General features: G+C 44.0%; 1 long non-coding RNA gene across 1 annotated transcript; it reads left to right on the top strand.

The window, feature by feature from the left end:
* The first annotated feature begins 12,667 nt into the window (after positions 1-12,667).
* LOC125509480 lies at positions 12,668-17,060 on the top strand. Its single transcript, XR_007284116.1, has 2 exons — positions 12,668-13,153; positions 16,418-17,060. It is a non-coding gene; the product is annotated as an uncharacterized LOC125509480 (long non-coding RNA).
* Positions 17,061-22,770: the final 5,710 nt, after the last annotated feature.

Below are 22,770 nucleotides of genomic sequence, written 5' to 3'. Positions count from 1 at the left end.
TATGTGCATAATTCAAATTTGAACTACATGCACATGCTCTAATGCATATATATTGGTTGAAAATTCAAATTTGTGCCCTTGGTTGCATGCTTAGGTCCCATGCAAGAAATGGGAATGAATGTCAAACACCCTGCCACGGTCACTCGGCTGCAAACATTGAGATACCCGGTTTTTAAATTCTAGTATATTCAAAGCTCGTCTAAAATTCATGAAACTTGGCATGCTATCACGGAGCGTCATTAACATGCCATGGTAAATTTTTTGTCCCATTTGGGGCAGGTTTGGGGATATGCTTCTCACAAACCAGAGCTTCTCACAAAAAGCCTGATGGTTTCGGTAGGGAACGTCCCACCTTTGGGGACGAAACGATATACATTGCCTCTTATTGCTTTCAAATTTTTTCTCATGTCAACATAGAATAACAGGAGTTTTGTATCAATTTTTGGGATTTTTCGGGGTTCATTTGGACATTTTTATGCATTAATTGAGTTTTCAATGCATTTATGTGCATAATTCAAATTTGAACTACATGCACATGCTCTAATGCATATATATTGGTTGAAAATTCAAATTTGTGCCCTTGGTTGCATGCTTAGGTCCCATGCAAGAAATGGGAATGAATGTCAAACACCCTGCCACGGTCACTCGGCTGCAAACATTGAGATACCCGGTTTTTAAATTCTAGTATATTCAAAGCTCGTCTAAAATTCATGAAACTTGGCATGCTATCACGGAGCGTCATTAACATGCCATGGTAAATTTTTTGTCCCATTTGGGGCAGGTTTGGGGATATGCTTCTCACAAACCAGAGCTTCTCACAAAAAGCCTGATGGTTTCGGTAGGGAACGTCCCACCTTTGGGGACGAAACGATATACATTGCCTCTTATTGCTTTCAAATTTTTTCTCATGTCAACATAGAATAACAGGAGTTTTGTATCAATTTTTGGGATTTTTCGGGGTTCATTTGGACATTTTTATGCATTAATTGAGTTTTCAATGCATTTATGTGCATAATTCAAATTTGAACTACATGCACATGCTCTAATGCATATAAATTGGTTGAAAAATCAAATATGTGTCCTTGGGTGCATGCTTAGGTCCCATGCGGGAAATGAGAATGAATTTCAAACACCAGGGAACCGTTGATTGCCGGCAATTGTGATACTTTGTTTTTAAATTCTAGTAAATCCAAAACTCGTCTGAAATTCATGAAACTTGGCATGCTATCATGGAATGGCACCCGACATTTTGTCGTATTTTTCGTGTCCATTTTGAGAGAAGGCGCACTCGAATAACAGCCAACAAGGGTATTTTGAAAAAATAGCTGCCATTTTAATATCTCAAACGTTTGTGTAATTCAAATCGTGTGCGTTCTGTTAACCATTCACGTGACGCCACATGTCTTCATTTTAATGGCTATAGGAGGTGCTGTGCGGACAATTGCTTGACCTTGACTGAACGGGAGGCGTGCGAGCGGAGTCCGGTGCGCAGGCTGGCCGAGAGGCGTGCAAGCTGTCCTCCAATGCGCAGGCTCACCGAGAAGCGTGCGAGTTGTATGCTATGCAGGCTCACTGGGAAATGAGCCCTTTGACTTCCATGGCCGCCCGCCTTCCTCTCCATTAATGGCGCCCAAGCCGCTATTTAATACGGGCGGCCTTACTGTTTGCCACACATTCCCCTCCCTCCCGCAGACCTCCACCAACGCCATGGCACGGAATGATCATCTGCCACCAGTCTTCAAGTTATGTGAAGTCGACTCCAAGCCGGAGGAGATAGAAAATAAGGAGGAATGGGGCCTCATGGACATGGCCCAGAACGAGCTGGCCGCGGCGGTTGCTGCCCCCGCTCCCGTCCTAGCTCCCATCCCCGCGCCCGCGCCTGCGACTATCCCCGTAGCATTGATGGGCTAGCCGCCAAGCACTATTGCAGAGCTGGAAGCCGCGGGCGTCAGCAAGGTCTGTGTGGACCCGCGCAAGCTCGTGTACATGCCAGCGCTAGTGCCCGTGCCCATGCGTGCCCCTCCACCCATCGTGGCACCGGCCCCCGTGCGGTTGGATGCACCCGCCGCGCCCGTGCCCCTTCCCATGCGCGCCCCTACACCCACTGCGGCGCCGATCCCTGTGCGTTTGGCTGCACCTGCCACACCCGTGCCCGTGCGCGCGCCCTCCTCAGCGGCATGGGACGCTGCCGTCGACCGCTACCTCTCAGCGGCGCCGGTTGCTGTCCTCTTGCGCCCCGCCCGTCGATCGTGCGACGACATGATGTTTGATTTACAAGTGAAGAACATTTTGTGCTGCCTTGAAGACTTCAAAAATGGCATCCCAGAGGACGACAATGACAGCGACGACGCGGCACGCCGCCTCCGCCGCCGCCGGAAATAGTTTTTTTGGGGTTCAATACTATATCCCGAATTCTCGATCATATGAATATAAATTCGCAGTGTGACTAAATGAAAGATATGGTTTGAACGAACTTGCATTTTTATCTCTTAATGTATAGACTTATCAAATGATTTTCTTTTGGAAAAAACGTCAATGGTATTTAAATATAAAACACTCATCGCAAACGTTTTAGTTAGAACACCCATATGCAAACCGATAGCTTCCCCGGGAAGCCAAGGGAAAATGTGCCGAGCAGGATTTCTGCAGCTCTTGATCGCAAACGTTTTAGATAGAACACCCATATGCAAAGTGAGAGCTATGGTCTTCCCTCGTAGTGCATGATTTGTGCATCCATTCAACGCAAACGGTTGTTTTGCATGACCCGTGTGCAACCATGTAGAAATAATTGGGTAAGATTTGCATCTGTCATTTTGGGTATGTTGCCATTTGTCAAACTGGAAAGATTAACATTTGTTTATCTAGTAACATTGCCATTTGTCAACCTTGTAACACCGCGATTTGTCAAAATATGCAGCTAAAAATCACTAGCACTATCTAATTTTTGCAACTAAAATCACTAGCACTGTTCATATGGGCACCACTAGCAGGCGTGAGTTGATGGACGCATATAAAAATGTACCATTGATTACATACAACAATTCATCAACCCACAACGATAACGAGGATACACATTGGATTATAGATCATTTCCAACAAAACATTCCAGTAAAGTAAAGTTTTTCTCACACAACAAATAACAAAGCAATGAAATGAACTTCAACTCAACCACTCGTCGGCATTGGAAACGCTTGCTTTGAACCAGAAGTGATTCTCTGGAAAGGGCCAGCTACTGTCAATCTCGAGACCAACGCAGGACTGATCATCCAGGCTGAAGCGGCCTATGTCAGGACCCATATTGGGATGGTAGGGAAGCATAGCAATGTCTAAGGTATAAATACAATTGCTTCTCATAAATGGTAGCATCATTGGATAGTTTTGTCCAAGGAAGAGCGAGTTTCCTCCAAGACTTTCAATACTGAACCATGAAAAAGGTGTTGGCGCTAGTACACTAGTTTTTTGGGGAACATAGTAATTTCAAAAAAATTCCTACGCACACACAAGATCATGGTGATGCATAGCAACGAGAGGGGAGAGTGTCGTCTACGTACCCTCGTAGACTGTAAGCGGAAGCATTATGACAACGCGGTTGATGTAGTCGTACGTCTTCACGATCGACCGATCCTCAGTACCGAACGTACGGCACCTCCGCGTTCAGCACATGTTCAGCTCGGTGACGTCCCGCGAACTCACGATCCAGTAGAGCTTCCAGGAAGAGCTTCGTCAGCACGACGGCGTGGTGACGATATTGATGAAGCTACCGACGCAGGGCTTTGCCTAAGCACCGCTACGATATGACTGAGGTGGATTATGGTGGAGGGGGGCACCGCACACGGCTAAACGATCAATGATCAATTGTTGTGTCTCCAAGGGGTGCCCCCTCCCCATATATAAAGGAGTGGAGGAGGGGGAGGGGCCCGGCCTCCTATGGCGCGCCCCATGAGGAGTCCTACTTCCGGTCCACCGGGAGTAGGACTCCCCCCTTCCAAGTAGGAGTAGGAGAGGAGAAGGAAGGGAGAGAAGAAGAGAAGGAAAGGGGGGTGCCGCCCCCCTCCTTGTACAATTCAGACTAGAGGGGGAGGGGGCGCGCGGCTGCCCTGGCCGCCCCTCCTATTATCCCACTAAGGCCCATTAGGCCCACTATACTCCCCGGGGGGGGGGGTGTTCCGGTAACCCCCTGGTACTCCGGTATATGTCTGAAACCTCCTGAAACACTTCCGGTGCCCGAACATAGTCGTCCAATATATCGGTCTTTACGTCTCGACCATTTCGAGACTCCTCGTCATGTCTGTGATCATATCCGGGACTCCAAACTACCTTCGGTACATCAAAACACAAAAACTCATAATACCGATCGTCACAGAACCTTAAGCGTGCGGACCCTACGGGTTCGAGAACTATGTAGACATGACCGAGACACGTCTCCGGTCAATAACCAATAGCGGAACCTGGATGCTCATGTTGGTTCCTACATATTCTATGAAGATCTTTATCGGTCAAACCGCCTAACAACATACGTTGTTCCCTTTGTCATTGGTACGTTACTTGCCCGAGATTTGATCGTCGATATCTCAATACCTAGCTCAATTTCGTTACTGGGAAGTCTCTTTACTCGTTCCGTAATACATCATCCCGCAACTAACTCATTAGTTGCATTGCTTGCAAGGCTTATAGTGATGTGCATTACCGAGAGGGCCCAGAGATACCTCTCCGACTATCGGAGTGACAAATCCTAATCTCGATCTATGCCAACTCAACAAGTACCATCGGAGACACCTATAGAGCACCTTTATAATCACCCAGTTACATTGTGACGTTTGGTAGCACACAAAGTGTTCCTTCGGTAATCGGGAGTTGCATAATCTCATAGTCATAGGAACATGTATAAGTTATGAAGAAAGCAATAGCACCAAACTAAATGATCAAGTGCTAAGCTAACGGAATGAGTCATGTCAATCACATCATTCTCCTAATGATGTGATTCCATTAATCAAATGACAAATCATATCTATGGCTAGGAAACTCAACCATCTTTGATCAACGAGCTAGTCAAGTAGAGGCATACTAGTGACACTATATTTGTCTATGTATTCACACATGTATTATGTTTCCGGTTAATACAATTCTAGCATGAATAATAAACATTTATCATGATATAAGGAAATAAATAATAACTTTATTATTGCCTCTAGGGTATATTTCCTTCACTAGTATCCATCCCGAATACCTTGCAACGGATGTTTGAATAGGTCCGGAGAGTGCGACCATGCGAGACAACACCTGCTTCCTTAGTAACATCAGCAGTGCCCTGTATACAGACAAGAAGAGGTGATCCATCGGAATAAGTTGCCAGGCGCCACTAAGTATATGGGTCCTGCTCGTCCTCATGGTCGTGATCATCAGCATCGTCATCTCCCCCTTGGTTATAAATTTTTTCAAGTATAGGTGGTGGAATGTTCACAGGACCTTGGAAACACAAGAAGGTTAATTAGTAAAGGGAAACTAGCTAACCTGCATGCATGTGGATGAAACAATTATAATTACGGTGGAAGACAAACGTACCGAAAGCATCAGGATTCCATGCAAAAACAATGCCATGAGTGGTGGCAGCAAACACAAGACCCTCGTATTGAATGTTCACTGTACATCGCACACACCTTCATCTGGCCGCCCATTTCTTTTGTGTTTCCTAATCACAAAAAGTTCATCCAAGTGAACCGTATGCTGTATATCTCACACACCTTCATCTGGCTGCCTGTTTCTTTTGTTCCTCCTCATCGCAAACAGTAATTGAACTGAACCGTATGCCCTGCATCAGACACGCAACTAAAATCTGAACCATGTTTGATGCATCCATCATCGCAAATGTTTTGCACCTTTTTTGACGGTTTTTACGCCACCGTTTGCGATTATTGCATCGCACACAGTTTTGTCGAAGGGTCTCTGATCGTAGTGTCGCGTTAGCAGCATCCTGCAGTAGTGTATGTTCCAACTCCGAGATGCTTGCTCCGGTCCATAGAAGCATCCTTAGGATCAACAAAACCTTCTAGTTGTATCACATACAACCTTTCCTCATGGAAACTGTGAAGGAAACTTTTTTGACATCCATTTGCCAGATTTCGTAATTGAAAATGCAACAACTGCTAACATAATTCCAACAGACTTTAGCATCGCTATGAGTGAGAAAGTCTCATCATAGTCAACTCCTTGAACTTGTCGGAAACTTCTTTGCGTCAGGTCGAGCTTCATAAATGGTGACATTACCATCAGCGTATGTCTTCTTCTTAACGATCCATTTATTCTGAATGGCCTTTTGCTCTTCAGGTAATTGATAACCCACAAGTATAGGGGATCGCAACAGTTTTCGAGGGTAGAGTATTCAACCCAAATTTATTGATTCGACACAAGGGGAGCCAAAGAATATTCTCAAGTATTAGCAGCTGAGTTGTCAATTCAACCACACCTGGATAACTTAATATCTACATCAAAGTATTTAGTAGCAAAGTAATATGATAGTAGTGGTAACGGTGGTAAAATGTAATGGTAGCAAAAGTAATATTTTTGGTATTTTGTAGTGATGATAACAATAGCAATGGAAAAGTAAATAAGTGAAGAACAATATATGGAAAGCTCGTAGGCATTGGATTGGTGATAGAGAATTATGCCGGATGTGGTTCATCATGTAACAGTCATAACATAGGGTGACACAGAACTAGCTCCAATTCATCAGTATAATGTAGGCATGTATTCCGAATATAGTCATACATGCTTATGGAAAAGAACTTGCATGACATCTTTTGTCCTACCCTCCCATGGCAGCGGGGTCCTAGCAGAAACTAAGGGATATTAAGGCCTACTTTTAATAGAGTACTAGACCAAAGCATTAACACATGGTGAATACATGAACTCCTCAAACTATGGTCATCACCGGGAGTGGTCCCGATTATTGTCACTTCGGGGTTGCCGGATCATAACACATAGTAGGTGACTATAGACTTGCAAGATAGGATCACGAATACATATATATTCATGAAAAAATAATAGGTTCAGATCTAAAATCATGGCACTCGGGCCCTAGTGACAAGCATTAAGCATAGCAAAGTCATAGCAACATCAATCTCAGAACATAGTGGATACTAGGGATCAAACCCTAACAAAACTAACTCGATTACATGATAAATCTCATCCAACCCATCACCATCTAGCAATCCTACGTTGGAATTACTCACGCACGGCGGTGAGCATCATGAAATTGGTGATGGAGGATGGTTGATGATGACAACGGCGACGGATTCCCCTCTTCCGGAGCGCCGAACAGACTCCAGATCAGCCCTCCCGAGAGAGTTTAGGGCTTGGCGGCGGCTTCACATCGTAAAACGCGATGAATCCTTCTCTCTGATTTTTTTCTCCCCGAACACGAATATATGGAGTTGGAGTTGAGGTTGGTGGAGCTCCAGGGGGCCCACGAGGCAGGGGGCGCGCCTAGGGGGGCAGGCGCACCCCCACCCTCGTGGCTAGGGTGTGGGCCCCCTGGCCTTGATTCTTTGCCAATATTTTTTATTATTTCCAAAAATAATCTCCGCGGAGTTTTAGGTCATTCCGAGAACTTTTCTTTCTGCACATAAATAACACCATGGCAATTCTGCTGAAAACAGTGTCAGTCCGGGTTAGTTCCATTCAAATCATGCAAGTTAGAGTCCAAAACAAGGGCAAAAGTGTTTGGAAAATTAGATACGACGGAGACGTATCAGTAATACTTCCAAAGTCCATACTTTTTTTTCATACATGGATCCCATCTTAGATTTCATGGCCTCTAACCATTTGTCGGAATTCGGACCCACCATCACTTCTCCATAGCTCGTAGGTTCACCCTTGTCCAACAACATGACCTCTAAGGCAGGGTTAACGTACCACTCAGGAGCTGTACGTACCCTTGTCGACCTACGAGGTCCGATAGTAACTTGATCCGAAGCTTCACGATCATCATCATTAGCTTCCTCTTCAACTGACGTAGGTGCCACAGAAACATTCTTCTGTGCTCCGCTACTCTCTGGTTGAAGTAAAGGTTCAACAACCTCATCAAGTTCTATCTTCCTCCCACTCAATTCTTTCGAGACCAACTCTTTCTCGAGAATGGACCCGTTCTTAGTGACAACACTTTGCCCTCGGATCTGAGATAGAAGGTATACCCAACTGTCTCTTTGGGTATCCTATGAAGACACATTTTTCCGCTTTGTGTTCAAGCTTTTTTGGCCGAAGCCTTTTGACATAAGCATCGCAGCCCCAAACCTTAAAAAATGACAACTTAGGTTTCTTGCCAAACCACAGTTCATACGGTGTCGTCTCCACGTACTCAGATTGTGCCCTATTTAAAGTGAATGTAGTTGTCTCTAATGCATAACCCCAAAACAATAGTGGTAGATCGGCAAGAGACATCATAGAACGCACCATATCCAATAAGGAACGATTACGATGTTCGGACACACCATTATGTTGTGGTGTTCCAGGTGGCGTCAACTGCGAAACAATTCCACATTGTCTTAAGTGATTGCCAAACTCATAACTTTGGTATTCTTCCCCTCGATCGGATCGTAGGAATTTAATCTTCTTGTTACGATGATTCTCAACTTCACTCTGAAATTGCTTGAACTTTTCAAATGTTTCAGACTTATGCTTTATTAAGTAAATATACCCATATCTACTCAAATCATCGGTGAAGGTGAGGAAATAACGATATCCACCGCACGTCGACACTCATCGGACCGCACACATCAGTATGTATGATTTCGAACAAGTCACTTGCCCGTTCCATTGTACCGGAAAATGGGTTTTAGTCATCTTGCCCATAAGGCATGGCTCACATGTATCAAGTGACTCGAAAAGTCCATGAGCATGGAGTTTCTTCATGCGCTTTACACCAATATGACTTAGGCAGCAGTGCCACAAGTATGTGGTACTATCATTAATAACTTCACATCTTTTGGCATCAATATTATGAACATGTGTATCACTACGATCGAGATTCAATAAACCATTTACATTGGGTGGATGACCATAGAAGGTATTATTCATATAAATAGAATAACCATTATTCTCCAACTTAAATGAATAACTGCATTACAATAAACATGATTTCATCATGTCCATGCTAAACGCAGACACCAAATAACATTTATCTAGGTTCAACAATAATCTCGAAGGTAGAGGGAGCGTGCGATGGTGATCACATCAACCTTGGAAACACTTCTGTTGGGGATATTACTACCAGTATGACCCGCCCAGGAGGGGCCGGGTCAGCCCTAATGGCAGGTTACATAAGAAGCCCGATAAACATTCAAGATGATAGTTTACTAAATGTATAGAAGGCCCAAAGGCCTGGGGCCGGCTTAAGGCCTGATACTGTAAACCGCCGTATGTAAGGAAAGACTTGTAAAGAAAGGCATGTAAAAGAACTCACTGAGCCGAACACGATTATGAGCCGGCCGGGACTCTGTAGGCCACCAGGCGTCAACCCGTGTATATAAGGGGACGACCCGGTGGCGGTTTAGGACAAGAAACAACCAAGTCGATAACCAAGCCGGCGAGTTAAGCCTCTTGGAGATCGAAACTTCAGCAATACCAATCCCAACTAGACGTAGGCTTTTACCTTCATCGTAAGGGGCCGAACTAGTATAAAAACTCTCTCGTGTGTCCTTTGTCTTGATTAACCCCTTTAAGCTTCTTAGTGCAATGGCCCTACGACTAAGTCCTTGCTCTAGGACATCTGCCGTGTCAACTCCATGACAGTTGGCGCCCACCTTGGGGCCTGCGCACGGTGGATTTGAGTTCTTGAAGGGCAACTTCGAAGGGCTCAAGGGATACGCTGTGGGCCGGATGACCAAGAGTCGTCGCGGAAAACTCTACATCGACGACGAAGGCTAGGGCCTCGAGGCCGGCTCGATCGAGTACGGGTACCGGGTCCCCTTCAGCGGAATTCACGTCTTCATCGGCCGGATCGGCGAGTCAGGCCCTGAGCCGGACGTCCACACCAACCTCATCGAAATGGCTCAGCGTGCCGGGTCCGCCCGTGTTCAATTTGTCGTGAAACATGCCTTCATAGGCTGCGTCCATGGCGGTGAATACTCCGAAGGATCGATGGAAGGCGGGGAGACGGCCATCTGCTCTGATACTGCATCATCAACATGTGAGACAGACTCGTTGTACCAGCTGCAAGACGGCATGCTCGGGGACTGTTCCGATGGCAGCAGTATTCCCGACCCCCTTGAGCTGCCCGGAGTCTTCATGGTGGGGACGCAACTCAGGCAGAACTCCGCCACAGCAGCAGCAGCTACCGGGTCGGCAGCAGCCGGGTCAGGAGACCCCGCGTGCCCTCGGCTCAGGTTCTAATGGACCTCATGGATAGACTGGCGACTCTGTTAACCGCTGTGGTAGAACCGGCGGATAAAGACCAGCATGATGCAGAAGTGGCACGCGTGTGGGAGGAGATGGTGCAAGCTAAGGAAAATCTAGCCGCGGAGGAAACCCGGATGGCAGCGGAACGAGCAGCTCTGGATGCTCGTGCTCAGCAGCTTCAAGCAGAAACTTTCTGGCTCTCGGTGGATCTTAATGCGTCAAACGAGGTCATGAGGAGGAGGCATCAGAAAACTCAATCGCGTCTGCCTCTAACGCTGGATCCGAGGAACCTGTTCCATACACCCGGGGCTGGGGGGAGCAACCCGCCGGAGGCGAACCGGGTCACGACACCCGGTGCACCAGATCAGCCACGCACCATGGAGCCACCCCGCCTGAATACAGCTCCTCCTTGTTATGTATCAACACCTCCGGGTCACTTCTCTAACCCTATGGAAAATCTCATCGCAGCGTCGGCTCGTTTGGTAGCTCTCCCAATGGAAGGCGACTTGCCAGCAGCAATTGAAACCCGGAGGGTAAGAGAACTACTTCAGACAGCTTTGGCCCAGCAGGATGCATACTCCTACAGTCGAGACATGATTCATTCAACTCCTCGCCCAAGCCGGAGCCTGAGTTACAGTAGGCACATGGAGTCCGCAGAGATGTCAAGTAATGCTCAACGCCACAACCGGCCATATAGGCATGAGCCAGTGCGGGCTGGAGCCCTTAACTTGGCGGATCAGGAGAGGATTCGTCAAGAGGCGGAATGGGCGGCTCAGATAGCGGTAGAGCAGGCGGCTCACCAAACCTTTTCGGCTTATCCAGCAACCTCGGTTGAGACAGGAGTGGCCACAAGAACCGGAGGCGTGCCTTGCCTGGTCCCAGCCATACGAAATGAACGGTTTCCCAAGGATTTCAAGGGGCCTCGTAAGGTGCCTCATTACACGACTGACCTACAGCCGGGGGCTTGGATTGAGAGTTATGAGATGGCTATGGAGCTGTTGGAGGTTAGCAATGCTACGATGGCCACGTATTTTACCATGATGTTGGATGGAACGGCTCGGACCTGGTTGAAAGGATTGCCACCCAATTCTATCGGCTCATGGGCAGAGTTGAAAGCACGGTTCATCTAGAACTTTAAGGACACGTGTAAGCAGCCAATGTCAATTGTGGACTTTACCAATTGCAAGCAAGAGGATGGTAAATCTACAACCCATTGGGTGCGCCGGGTCAAGGAAATAATACATTCATCTGATAAGATGGATGCCGGCTCAGCAGTTTTGATGTTGGAGAAAAACTGCCGCTTTGAACCTCTGAAGTAGAAGTTGGGGCGGCTTAAACGTGACTGTAATGACATGGGAACGTTGATGGCAGCTCTTGTCAAGTATGTCGATTCTGATACCACCAAGGACCCGGTGTCTGACGAAGAAAAGGCAACAAAGGGAAAGAAAACGGCAATGGCAAGGGTCACCAGCATAACCCAGTGAATCAGGGAGGTAATAAACGTAAGGCCAATGAGTTTGTTGCTAATACTAATGCGCAGGGTGGTAATCAGCGGTGCAAGGGCAGACAACCCCCTCGATCGGGCGGGTCAGGCCCCACCCTTGAGCAGTTGTTAAATGAACCTTGTCGAAAACACGACACCCGGGAGAAACCAGCCACCCACTTGTGGAAGGATTGCACGATCATGAAGGCATTTAAAAATTCAAATGCATTTGATGGGGGTCACGGCCCAGGTGGCGGCTCAGGTGGAGGCGGCTTTCAGGGCCCGGGCGCCGGTTCAAGCGGAGGAGGTTTTCACGGTCAGGGTTATCCTGGTCACCAAGGAGGATATAATTAGCAACACGGCCAAGGGAATCAGCAGCAGCAGCAATCCGGCTATCAGAGCAACCCGAAGTAGTTGAGTAGCGGACAATATCATGTCTTTACTACCAGTTTATGTAAGAGGGACCAGAAACTCCACAAGAGGGCCGTCAATGCCGTTGAGCCGGCAATTCCACGTTATCTATGTTGGTCGGAGCAGCCTATTGTGTGGAGCAGAGAGGATCACCCGCCCCGGGTTGATAGTCCGGGTCACTTGGCTTTGGTAGTGGCACCTCAGGTTGGTGGGTACAAGTTTACTAAGGTACTCATGGATGGAGGCGGCAGCATCAACATCCTCTACTATGAGACGTTCCGCCGGATGGGATTGACGGATAAAAATCTTAAACAATCCAACACTATTTTTCACGGTGTGGTACCTGGTAAGTCGGCATACCCCAGTTGGGAAGATTGAGCCCAAATTATTTGTTTTGGTTTTTTAAGTGGTTAGGTTTGGTAGTCAGTTTGTATGTTTTAGCTTTGGTACTTTGTTATGTTTGAGCAAAGGTCAGGTCTGAACTAATGTTATATTTTTCCAGTGTGTGTATGGGTGTGTTGTATTTGTGCTAGTTGTGATTTTTTTCCGAACTCTTGGAATGTTCTTATTTTTTGCAGTTATGAGCTTTTATTTATGTATGGTTCCCAATTGATATCCGAAGAGTTTATGCAAGTTTAGTTGCTTAGAGATGCAATTTAGATTTAATCTTTTTTAGGGAACTTCTTCATTTTGAGATCTTTCATTGTAAGTTATCCATGTAGAATAACCATATGTTTATTTTTTGTACAGGTATGGTTTGCCCTGTTTGTCGCTGTCCTGGTGCTCCATGCTTTTCGTTTGTGCCAGCTGATGAAGTCCTTGAAGTTTTTGATGTTGTCCTTGATGATTTTTTGCTTTACGAGGATGGTGAGTTGTATTAATCATATCCATTTACATTCTTTGTTTTTTGGTATCCCCTTGTAAGAGGTTGCAAATTCTTTATTTTTAGAATTTTAATGATTTTATATTTGTCAATTCTTTGAGGTACTGTGTAGTTCGTGTAATTCCTTTTGTTGAATTCAATGTTTATACTTGCAGTAAACCTCAAACTAGGATATTCTTTTAGTATACATTTTTATTAATTCTTTCCTCTCTTGTAGTGTGTGCAACTCTAGTATCATGAGGATGCAAGTTTCATTTTGGAAATGTTGAGTTTTATGAATTAGGTTTGTTGTTGTAATTTTAGTTTTGAATTTAGTTAGTTACGTCCATGTTTATAACTACTGTAATCAAGTTCATTTTTGTTCAAATAAATTTATCTACAAGTAAACCCCAGTTTTTTTGCAGTTGTAAAATGTGTGCAAGTTCACTATGATCACTGTGCAATTTTTTGTGTGGATTCAATTCTAGTATAATGTGTGTGCGAGTTCAGTATGATGAAAATGTATAAAGTGTGTGCAAGTCTAGTATTTGTGAGGTGGATAAAAGTTTTATTTGTAAATTTTGAATTTTATGGATTAGTTCTGTTGTTGTACTTATAATTGCCAATTTGAGTTAGCAGCCCTGTTATCCATGTAGGTTAAATGCCTTTTGTATAAATCAATGTATCTACTTCCAGTAAATTTTAATTTACGATATCAACAAGGCTAATATTAGTCTTGCTATTGTAAAATGTGTGCAATTTTACTGTAATAAATGTGCAATGTAATAAATTGTGTGCAAACTTAAGGATTAGTTCTTTTCTTGTAGTTATTTTTGTGTATTTACTGAGGTACTGTATAATTCACGTAGGTTAAATTCCTTTTGCTGAAATCAATGTAATTCATGCAGTAAACCTCAAAGTAGGATACCATTTCGTACATATTTAAATTCAGTGTTGGATTCTTCAGTGTTGGATTCTTTCCTAGAGAAGTTTCCATTGTTCATTTTATCATTTTGTTTCAAGTTTTTCATGAATTTTTTGGCGGTTGTAAAGTGTGTGTAATTATATTTTCAATTTTTTTAGTTTCATGGATTAGTTTTGTTGATGTAGTTTTTTTGTGAATGAATTTTGCCACCTCCAAGTAATCCATGGAGGTTAAATCCCTTTTTGTTAAAAACAATGTATATATAGTGCGTGCAAGTTTAGTATCCTGAGGATGCAAGTTCTTTTTTTGAAAATTTTGAGTTTTATGGCCATGTAGTTTAAATCCATTTTTGTTCAAATAAATGTATCTAACAGTAAACCCCATTATATTTTTTGCTGTTGTCAAATGTGTGCAAGTTCAGTATGATGAATTTGCATTTTTTTATGGATACAAGTCTAGTATAAAGTGTGGGCAAGTTTAGTTTAATTCATTATTTATATAGTAGTGTGCAAGTTTAGTATCATGACGATGCAAGTTTTATTTTGAATATTTTCACTTTTGTGGGTTAGGTTTTGTTGCTGTTGTCAAATGTGTGCAAGTTCAGTATGATGAATTTGCAATTTTTTTATGGATACAAGTCTAGTCTAAAGTGTGTGCAAGTTTAGTTTAATTCATTGTTTATATAGTAGTGTGCAAGTTTAGTATGATGATGATGCAAGTTTTATTTTGAATATTTTCACTTTTGTGGGCTAGGTTTTGTTGTTGTAGTTATTTTTATGAATTGAGTTAGCTACATCCATGTATCTAACTCCTGTAATCCGTGCAGTTTAAATCCTTTTTTGTTCATATTAATGTATCTACCAGTAAACCCCAGTATTTTTTTGCTGTTGTCAAATGTCTGCAAGTTCACTACGATGAATGTGCAATTTTTCTATGCATTCAAGTCTATTATAAAGTGTGTGCAAGTTCAGTATAAGATGATTTGTATATATAGTACTGTGCAAGTTTAGTATCATGTCGATCCAAGTTTATTTTGAATATTTTTTAGTTTTATATGCTAGTTTTGTTGTTGTCGTTCTATTTGAGTATTGAGTTAGCTACGTCCATGTATCTAACTCCAGTAATCCATGTAGTTTAAATCCATTTGTGTTCAAACTAATGTATCTACCAGTAAACCCCAGTATTTTTTTGTTGTTGTCAGATGTGTGCAAGTTCAGTACAATGGATGTGCAATTTTTTTATGGATTCAACTCTACTATATAGTGTGTGCAAGTTAAGAATGAAGTGAAACTGCTTATATTATTGTCATGTTGTCATTTGTTGCATTAGTTCTGTGTAAGATTGTGTGGTTCCTTGTGGTAGTAGCAACTCATTAACCCTTTGGAATCTTTGCTTTCCTAATTGGACCTCATTTGACTCCTGCAACACATAAATCAAAGTTGTCCTTGCACAATTAATAACTGGGAGCTTTAATTATGTTTGTATGCAAAATTTTACAATCATAAATTTTATTATTTGATGCATCTTTTGTCATACTACACCTCTTAAATTGATTATTTGTGTTTAGCAACATAGTGTTGCTCTTGTCCTCCCGCAATGTTTTGTCCAAGCAATGCAACCTGTTAGAAAACATTATACAGCATGTTAGTTTGCTATGTCATCATAATTTGTAAATGAATACAAACTAACCTCACAATATCCATTGATTGACTTTTTAAGTGACTACATATGTTCGTTGCCTTCATACAAAATTTTCAGCACCTGCAGATTTTGTATGCAAATTGTTTAGAAAGAAAATATTCTTTTAAAACTTATGAGATTCAAAAATAAATCTCTTGCTAATGCTGCATTAAATCTTTTTTCCCTTACCGTGTTGTATTGCCTTTTACCTGCACTCTCATTGTATTCTTGCTGGAGAGCATTATGTGCAATTTTTGGTACCTGAAAATGCAAATATAGTGGTTGACACATTTTTATATGATTTATGGAACTCACTTCGGTCGACATACTTCACATACTTTTTATTTGATATCCACTTTTTGACTGAAGGTGCAAATTTAGTAATTCTGATGAAATTTTGTATCTTTGGACAAACTGTAGTCAAGTATACTCTAGAGAAACAATTGCAATTTTACTTTTCTGAACATCCATGTTGTAGTTTGTGTATTTAGGGTGGTTTTCTGATAGGACTGTAGTTGAACACACTTTTAACTACTATGCGTGAAGAACGTTGACACCATCAAGTTAACTTTCAATGCATTTTCATGATTTCCATCATGATTTGCTTCTGTATTTCACAATTTTCTACTCTGGTTATTTTTAGGCACTCTGGTTATTTTTGCAGGTGGTTTCAGAAGATGCAGCATCTAAAATAAAATTCAGACAAAATATACTGGAGATGGGGCAGCAAATAATGATATACCTTTGCCTGATCAGAAGCAATTTGATCTCCAGGTTTCTTTGTTCTTCGTTTTTTTTGTTCCTGATGACAGATCTGTGATCTGGGTATGAAATTGAGGGTCATCCATTTCTTAGTAGATCTGCGATCTGTGTATGAATCAGAGGAACTAAACTTTGGGAAATCGAAGGAGAAGTATATTGCCAGCAATAATCCTGTGGAGAAGTTACCCAGAAATATCAGAAGACAGGAGGAGATCTGAGCTTTGTTTCTGCTTCCATGGTGGCGGCTGTGTGGATGTCGAGGAACAAAGCAGAGGGGGCAAGGAGGAAGACCTAGTGAGCTGTACGTTTATTGGATCTTTAGTTTAGCGGGTTTTCAGGCCCTTTTTCTTTCTGGGCTAGACAGATAGCAGAAGAAAGAAACAGAAAGTACTGAACCTTTTTGCATTATTGGGTTGTCGACTGATCCCAGTTTTGGGTCAGTCAGTTTTCTATTGGATTGGTTTGTTTGTACTTTTGCAACAATCGACTGACCCCTTTCTTGTGTCAGTCGATTGACCTCTAGCCAATCCCTTTCCATCCTTCGATTCCCTCTTGTTTTCCTTTTTTTTTTCTCATTTTCTTCTACGGCAGAAATGACGGGTCATGCTACAGCATTCCAACATCCCACAATTTTTACCGGGCCAGCACATTGAGGACAAACGCGTATATATATATATATACCTGTGGAAAAACACGTGAATGTCGTTTTTTCCCTTCAAAATGAGGATAAACCCTCAACCTTTGCATCAATTGATGCACTTAGTCATATATTAGTATTAGGGTCTGTATAGGACACATCTAGATGTGACATAATTATGTCAATTATGTTACATTTAAGCTAATGTTTACTCTGTTTATGGTTTATTTTTTTTGTCCTACTTTTTTTTATTTCTTGTTGCTGCATTATATGTTTGTGGAAGCTTATGACATTCTTAAAAAACATCTAGATGTGAATTAGACAAACTGTTAGTATTAACTATTGATATGCAAACAAATCAGCTTAAAGAAAGAAAGGACAAATCTCGTTGCAGTATCTTCAAATCCTATCACCATACGGACGGAGAATGTATCGGCAAATAAATTGTGCAACCCTCCAAGGCAACACCTTCTAGGACGAATCACCGCAGATGTTGGTTGGTCCATGGTTCAACTAGAAGCCACACCAAAGTCTACTACTTTCTAAGAAAATTTTCGAACCAACACCTTCAATAAAATAATCAGGCAATTCTCTTCTTCTTAATAAATATAGAAACCCTCTTCCCCTCTTGAGGTGTTCTTGAAAAATAAGATAACGACAGGCTGACATTTATGCTGTCGGATAACATCTTCAATTGATCGCTCTTTCGAATCTACTTCCTCCGTTCTAAATTACTTGTCATAGGTATGGATGTATTTAGATGTATTTTAGTTCTAGATACATCCATTTCTGCGATGAGTAATTTGAAATGGAGCAAGTATAAGTTGTTTCTTATTTTTGTGATAACCCATTTGCCACTCTGTTCGTATTTTTTAAGGGCTCGTGACCATCAGACATCCTTAAGTACCAACAAATAGTGATAAATACTGTATTCCTAGCCATATACCGTATAGTCCCGATGCTCGCGCTACAAGCCCAAATAGTCGCCGGTCTCGGGTTTGAACTCCCTTTCTCCCATTTTTATTCTACACTATTTCTTTCTCTGTTTCAATGAGAGGTCGGACCCACACATTACATAGGGAGCTGATGGGCATTTCGTAGGACCCAGACATTACGTAGGGAGCTGACATGGACCAACACAAACGGCATCTGTCAGATTTGATGAAAATGTATGAATGTGCTGTTACAAAGTTGCCGTGGCGGATCAGCGCCGCAACATGAAGAAGCGGGCCAAGGATGCTGTCCACGTGTGCCGGAGCACGCGCCTGGCTAAGCTTGAGCCATATGGTTGTTTACACATGGACAAGATGTCCAAGGCCAAGGCAAAACGCCTGGACCTGCAGCAGGGTGCCCAGGACTTTGAGGATGCCGTTCGCGACGCCAAGCTGGACGCTGAGGACCTGGAGCCAGCCTCCCCCTTCGCCCTGGCGGCCTTGGCCCAGGCTTGTGGCTCTTCCATGAAGGAGGCCGAACTCGTCGCCTTTGCGATGTTTGCTGTCCGCAAGTGATCATGCCTGATCGTCTTCCCCGCAAGACTATCGTAGGATCTGTGTGGGGTCTATCTATCTGTATCGTCTTTTAGTATCATGTTGCTTCCTTAGATGAGTAATGCTACCTTATCAGTTTGTTCGTGGAACATTAGAGGTCTGGGTGATGTCGACAAATGTAAGGATGTACTTTCGGAACTTTCCTCTACTAAACCTTGTTAGTTAGGAAACTTGGGAGAGACAATAGAGTTTTTGTGCTGCGTACAGCTTGCAGCGTTTTCTTCCTTCCTCTTATTAACAGCAACAAACTGAAAGAACGAAAAGGGGGTCATGCCCGAGCTATTCGGCCGCGCCATCCCACGACCAACTCGCCACGCCCTTGATGCCGCCATGCACGTTTTGGTTTGTGCCATCCCACGAAACGCGCACGGCCGCCTAAGCTACCTATCTGCTACTAAAGATTCGGTCAAGACATGAACAGGCTCATGTACTTGACGTTTTATTTGCTAAGCCTGAAAAAATTGAAACTAAAACACTACTAGCGACAGGATTACAAAACCAACAAACCTCATCTGTTGCTTCTGCAAGAAACGAAACTTGCTGCCCCGTCTATACTAAAAAATCGATCTTTTCTCCCCGTCACTCGACATGCATGTCACGCTACCAGCCTCAGGCACCTCTGGTGGGCTGCTCACAGCCACTAACTCCTCCTTCCTCACAATTCTATCACAACGAACTATACTTACTGCTCGACGGTTAAAATCCAATCCTTAGCGAGTCCTTTAACACTGACCATTACAAACGTGTATGCCTCCATGAACCGCGCCCTTAAGTCAGAATTCCTCTCTGAATTGGTTTCTATCGCACCGCCCGATCACTCCCCTTGGCTAATCGTCGGGGATTTTAACCTCATTCGCTTCCCACATGAGAAAAACAACGGCAACTTTCACTCCAACGAGGCCTCCGCTTTCAATGAGACTTTACACTCATTTGCCCTTCTAGAACTACCCCTCCTGGATCGTTGCTTCACGTGGTCTAACAACAGAGAATCTCCGGTGTTAGAACGCCTGGATCGGGCCTTTTTGAACCTAGCATGGAACAACGCCTTCCCCAACTCCAACCTTACATCGCTCACCCGCAGCACCTCCGAATCTCTCTCTCCACCTCAGTACTCTGCTCCCGCCATTTCAGATTTGAACGTTTCTGGGCCTCATGACTAGCTTGTAGGCAAATTGTGGCCCAAGCCTGCGGCCCGCCCCAGCTTCCTACCCTTTCTGCCTCGGCCCACCTAGCCCACACTCTTCAAACTTGCTGCTCCCGCCTAAAACGTTGGGCCAGAACTATCTCCCCCGCCCATGTCAGGGAAGCTAGATGCAAACGTGTAATCTATCTTATAGACCGAAAAGAGGAACACCAGTTCCTAAGCCCAGCTTCTCTGTAACGTGCTGAAACTTACTCTCCAAAGAGCGACACGTGACCGATCCATACTCCTTCGCCAGCGTGCCAAGATCAAAGGTGCCGTTCTCGGTGACGAAAACAACAAGTTCTTCCATGTCTCGGCTTCCCAACGCTTCCGAAAGAACAAAATTACGGCTCTAATCGACCAGGGAACAGAGTTTCACTCGCATGCGGAAAAAGCCCACATTCTAAAATCTTTTTACCATAAACTGCTTGGCGTCGCAGTGGACACTAGCTGGAACTTCAGCCTTGCAAACCTCTACCCAACCCAAATTCCACAACTACGACACCTAGATTCCAAATTCTCTGAGGATGAGATCAAACAGGCTTTCCTCCAGATGAACTCCAACGCCAGCCCCGGGCCTGATTGCTTCGGTCCCAGTTTCTACAAATCTTTTTGGAACAACATCAAAAAACCCCTCCTCGCCTTCTTTAAAGACTTCGAGAACCAAACTGTGGAAACCAAACGGTTCAACCGATCCACTATGGTCCTTCTGCCCAAGGCTACTAACGCCCAATCTGCAGACGCATTTCGCCCTATCGCCCTACAGAACTTCCCTATCAAAGGCATGGCCAAAGTTCTTACCAACTGACTCAAAACTTACATCCCCCTGCTCGTCCATGGGGATCAGACTGGTTTCATGTCAGGACGTTGCATCGCCGAAAACTTCATGTATGCCGCAGACCTCATAAACACATGTCATAAGCGTAAGACTACTGCGATGGAGCTTTCGACTCTGTGTCATGGCACGCCCTTCTCCACATCCTGCAGCATCGGGGTTTCCCCACCCGTTTTTGCTCCTGGATAAACGACCTGCTTACCTCTGGGAAAAATGTTGTCATGCTAAATGGTGTTCAGGGTGATTGGATCAACTGCAAGAATGGACTGCGCCAAGGTGGTCCCGTGTCCCCCTACCTTTTCATAATAGTTGTCGATGTTCTACAGCAGCTTATACTAACCTCAGCCGCCTCTTGCCCAGACCTTTGCCACTCAATCTACCCTGATCTCCCCCCGACCATCTTGCAATACACTGACGACACGCTAATTATCAAGCACGCTTCATCTAACGCCGCCGTTCTTCTACGCTCTCTCCTAGAACAGTTTGCCTAGGCCACGAGACTGCGAATTAACTTTTCAAAAACTACGTTCGTCCCTATGAACCTCGATGATGCGAGCACCCTGGAAATCGCACAAACCTTGGACTGCCCTGTCTCTTGCTTTCCGCAAACATACCTGGGTCTGCCACTCTCCCTCATTAAGCTTACTACCGCGGCCTTTCAACCCATCATTACGAACTGCGTTAATTACCTTCCTGGTTGGTGTGCCAAGCTCCTCTCTCACCCCGGTCGTCTGGTCCTCATCTCTTCTGTGCTCGACTCGCTGGCTACCTACTTCATGTATGTGTTTAAACTGCCCAAAAAGACGATCTAAAAGCTTGATGACATTAGACACGCATTTTTCTGGGCTGCCAATGCGTTCTGTTCGGGTGCCCAATGCCTTATTGCTTGGTCTAACATATGTAAACCAAAAGAGTTTGGTGGTCTAGGCATCAAAGATTTATCTTTACAAAATGACAGCTTGCTTATGAAGCTCTTCGCCTGGCTACTCTTCCATGGGCGTCTGAACACCAAAGCAAACCTGTTCCATAAGCACATTGGAACGGATGCTATGTGTCCAAGGTGTTCGGTCACCTCTGAAGACAACAATTATGCCATCAATATTTATAAACCGGCAAGTTCTACATCTTCAAACCGGCTGAATATCAGATGAGTATTTCAAGACCAATATTCTTTAAGCCGACGCTTTGGAAGCCGACTCAAATGGATTATTCTTCACAATATTTTTCTACAAGAGACCAATGTCAACAAATTGACTCTGAAGCTGTCCTATTGACCCGGACTTTTCAAAAGAAGTATCTAGATTTTTTGCATTGACGAAGTTGAAACATATCTGCTAAAGAAGATTTGCTATGAGATCATGGACATGTACATATCAACAAGGAAATGACAAGGACTTAACGATGATCAAATGCCGGCTCAGAAGAACCTTCGACCCGGCGTATAATCTATCAAAGTTGGTCTTGATTTGCAGGATCAGTTTAACATGGATAAATCCAAATTAAATTGGAGGCCAATGTCGGGGATATACCCTGCGGTATGACCCGGCCGGAAGTATAACCCGGATGGACTTGGCGGCTTACAGAGACCCGACGAATATTTGGTGACTTACTGATGACCCAACGGCGGGTCAGATGGATGTAACATCCTCGATGCGGCTATATCTCCCACGTGTCGAAGCACGACTTAGAGGCATAACCGCATTGAAAGCAATGTCGCAAGTGAGGTAATCTTCACACAACCCATGTAATAAAATAGGGGAAGAAGTTACATAGTTGGCTTACAATCGCCACTTCACACAATTAAATGAATAAAGCATTACATCATCCAAATACAATCAAGGTCCGACTACGGACCCAAAATAAAAGAAGAACCCCAAATGCGACAAAGGTCCCCGATCGACCCCAACTGGGCTCCACTACTGATCAACTAGAGCGGAACAACACAAAGGACAAGGTCTTCAACGAGCTCCTCCTGAGCTTGGTTGCGTCATTTGCACGGACTCATCGGCACCTGCAAGCTGGTTTCTGGAAGTATCTGTGAGCCAGGGGACTC

The sequence above is a fragment of the Triticum urartu genome, chromosome 5 (assembly GCF_003073215.2).
Source record: "Triticum urartu cultivar G1812 chromosome 5, Tu2.1, whole genome shotgun sequence".
In the NCBI taxonomy this organism is placed as follows: domain Eukaryota; kingdom Viridiplantae; phylum Streptophyta; class Magnoliopsida; order Poales; family Poaceae; genus Triticum; species Triticum urartu.
The sequence above is the reverse complement of the archived record's forward strand: the minus strand, read 5'-3'. Positions and strand labels throughout refer to the sequence as shown.